General features: G+C 40.0%; 1 long non-coding RNA gene across 1 annotated transcript; it reads right to left on the minus strand.

Moving 5' to 3' along the window:
* Positions 1–1,017: 1,017 nt before the first annotated feature.
* Positions 1,018–3,399, minus strand: LOC104944988 (uncharacterized). The gene is made up of 3 exons (XR_798289.1): positions 3,304–3,399; positions 3,135–3,218; positions 1,018–2,295 (listed from the first exon to the last, which is right to left on the minus strand). It is a non-coding gene; the product is annotated as an uncharacterized lncRNA (long non-coding RNA).
* Between the last annotated feature and the right edge of the window lie 219 nt (positions 3,400–3,618).

Genomic DNA, 3,618 nt, shown 5'->3' on the forward strand with positions numbered 1-3,618 from the left:
GACTTCTACTTGGAGAGTAGTGTGCCCACTGTTCCTGGTACTGGACTCCTGGTGCTAGACCCCTGGTACTAGACTCCTAGTTCTAGACTCCTGGTGCTAGACTCCTGGTACTAGACTCCTGGTTCTAGACTCCTAGTTCTAGACTCCTGGTGCTAGACTCCTGGTACTAAACTCCTAGTTCTAGACTCCTGGTGCTAGACTCCTGGTGCTAGACTCCTGGTACTAGACTCCTGGTGCTAGACTCCTAGTTCTAGACTCCTGGTGCTAGACTCCTGGTACTAGACTCCTAGTTCTAGACTCCTGGTTCTAGACTCCTGGTGCTAGACTCCTGGTACTAGACTCCTGGTGCTAGACTCCTGGTGCTAGACTCCTGGTACTAGACTCCTGGTTCTAGACTCCTGGTACTAGACTCCTGGTGCTAGTTCTAGACTCCTGGTACTAGACTCCTGGTGCTAGACTCCTGGTTCTAGACTCCTGGGACTAGACTCCTGGTGCTAGACTCCTGGACTCCTGGTACTAGACTCCTGGTGCTAGACTCCTGGTGCTGGTTCTAGACTCCTGGACTCCTGGTACTAGACTCCTGGTTCTAGACTCCTAGTGCTAGACTCCTGGTGCTAGACTCCTGGTGCTAGAGTCCTAGTTCTAGACTCCTTGTTCTAGACCCCTGGTACTAGACTCCTAGTTCTAGACTCCTGGTGCTAGGATGGGTTAAAAGCAGAGGCCAAATGTCACTGTGTGTGCTGTGTGCTCTGCATGTGAGACCATTAAAGAGGGGTTCATCCCGATTCTATCTACTTAACGATACATTTACAACATTGTTCCAAAACCCAGATCTTCCTTTGGGAAATAATCAGTTCTATAATTTTATAAACTGCTCGTGTCGAAAGTGTTTTGTAAAGATGGTCTTTAGAAAACTGGATTTTACAGGAAAACTAATCTTATTCTAAGAAATGTATTCACATGCATCGAAAGTATAACTCTGGATAATCTTATACTAGTTCATAAATATCCAACCAGTTTGTTTTGTATTTATTTTATTTTTTGAAAGTCATCAGTTTACAGCTTTAGTCACAAAGAGACAAACAGCACAAACAAAAGCATTTTTCCCTTTGTATCCAATTCCAGTTGTTTAATTAAAGACACTTTCTCCCTTTTTAAAATACACATTTCAATCAAAATAACATTTATCCTGGATTTCAAACTAAAAGCATTTTAATTTCAAAATAAGTCTGTTTTTACACGTTTGACTTAAATCTACCAAAAACATATTTTACATTTAAGATATCTTTTGTCAAAGTGGAAGATAATGCTTTGTGCGTTAAAAAGGCCCATTAAATATAAAAAATGACGATCAGTGCAAGCATTGAAGGCACTTTGGTCTTCAAACTACATTCATTTGATAGTTTCAACCAATTAAGAAAAAGAAAAGTATCAAAAAGTTGCTTTGTAAACATTATAACGAGAGATAAATGAAAGTGAAACTGCAGCAAGTTTGTGCATGAGATGGAGGGCTGACAGGCAGGTAGGCCATCCAGTTACTTTAGCCGGGCCGGCTCAGATGATTGGTCGTTACAGTACTACGGCTTCCAGAGATGAGATGTTTTTATGTATTTATTTTTAAAGCATTTAATGTATTTACTGCTATCAGGATGTTAAGAGCATTCAAGACTATCAAACCTTTACATTAGTGATCTTTCAATGTAGTTTGACTTTTAACTTTTTTAAATGCACTAATTTCCTTTTCTTTTGTGAAATATGGAACACACAGTTCCTTAGAAAACAATCACATTTTAAGGAATAAATTGCCAAAATGTTGTCCCAAATTCAAAACGTGTATTAGAAATTAATCTAAAGCCAAAACGTATTTATTATTATTGTATTATTATAAAAACAAAACGAGCCAAAATGGAGAGAATAGTCTCAAAATGTTCTTAAACTAAATATTTTGCAACCTAACGTTTAATGTTGAGAGGAAAACACAAAAAGCAATGAACAAAATCAGACAAAAAAACCTCTGTGATTAATACATCAAAAAGCTGATCTGCATTAGAGAATAAACCCAATGTCACGAGTAAGGCACGATATGGCACTGAATGAATACATGAAGAGGACGAGGAAGAAGAAGAGGAGGAGGAGGAGGAGGAGGAGGAGGAGTGTTTAATACTCCGGAGGGTTTTTCAGCTCCTCGTATTTGGGCGGCATGGCGGAGAAGATGGCGGGGATCGTCATCATCGGGGCACGGAGGGCGTGGCGCATCTGATGGATCATCACCGAGCTCAGAGCCAGGCCCAGCAGCTGCAGGGGGTCATGGGTTCAATGTTTGGTATTCAATAACAAAAGGAGAACAGGAAGTGAGACGAAGAGGTAAATACAATTCTACTTTTTAGTTTTAATGGTAAAGGTCACCGATCATGCTATTCAAGAGGAGGGGTCTGAGCTCATGCACCCGGCAGCTACTGTCTAAACTAAATGCTGCCGTGATGAAACACCATATCATGGATTATCAAGGATTCTCTCTGAAACAGTATGGAGCTCAAAGGCTTTCTCTCTTGCCGGTTATACCACAAGGTGAGTTCCTTTTTACTTCCTGCTTCTTCACACACATGCTCTCCAGTACAGGTTAGCTCTGAGTGTTAGCGAAAATCGTATTAAATCTATAAATACAAAAAATGAACAGGGAAAAATAAAGAATGTAAAGGGAAAAAAACACTTTTATTTACAAAATGTGTTATTTTAAATATTCTGAGATTCATGGATTAGATTTATAATATTAGCACAATCATAACAGAATAAAATCTGTTATATTCAATAAAAAAGTTAAATGACGGTAATGTGTAGTTTTGGATACGCTGAGATTTAGGTGTTGAATCTAATCAAAAACAATTATATTAACACATAATAATCTTCCCCTTTTCCGAAGTTGTATTCTGAGGTGACTTCACGAAAAGAAAAACGTACAAATGTGGATATTTTCAGATATTTAAAAAAAGGGTTATTTAACGAGAAAAACCTCAGAATTCACGAGAACAACACGTACGGATTAACAGCAACATCATCCCAGATTAAAGTGCGAAAACTATAAGAAAATAAATAAATAGGGTTTGTGTTAATAAATATAAAAGATTAATTCTCACCGCCAGAACAGCCAGAGTGAAGAAGACTCCGATCATGATGTCGGCGAGGAGCAGGACGTAGTTACGGAGGATCGGGAAGCACGCCTGGAGACGAGAGGAAACGTTTGTTTAAAAAGGTGGGATGATTATTTATTATTTTCTGCCTTTTTAATATCTCAGGTCCACTCACCTTCTCGTAGATCACCTTCTGCTCCAGGTGTGTCTGCAGGAAACCACAGAAGAAGAGAAACGTGACTCACCTGGACACTTAGGCCCAAACCACACCCTACCCCCTACACACTACCCCCTACACACTACCCCCTACTCCTTACACACTACCCCCTACACACTACCCCCTACACACTACCCCCTACCCCCTACACACTACCCCCTACCCACTAATCTCAATTTGTCTTGCAACGATTACGAAAACAGCGTAATCGCAATAAAACGATTATTTTGCTGATGCTCTCAATTTGTCTTGCGTTATACATCCTGCCCCCCC

Source organism: Notothenia coriiceps, unplaced genomic scaffold (assembly GCF_000735185.1).
Source record: "Notothenia coriiceps isolate Sejong01 unplaced genomic scaffold, NC01 NC01_scaffold00008980, whole genome shotgun sequence".
NCBI classification, from domain to species: domain Eukaryota; kingdom Metazoa; phylum Chordata; class Actinopteri; order Perciformes; family Nototheniidae; genus Notothenia; species Notothenia coriiceps.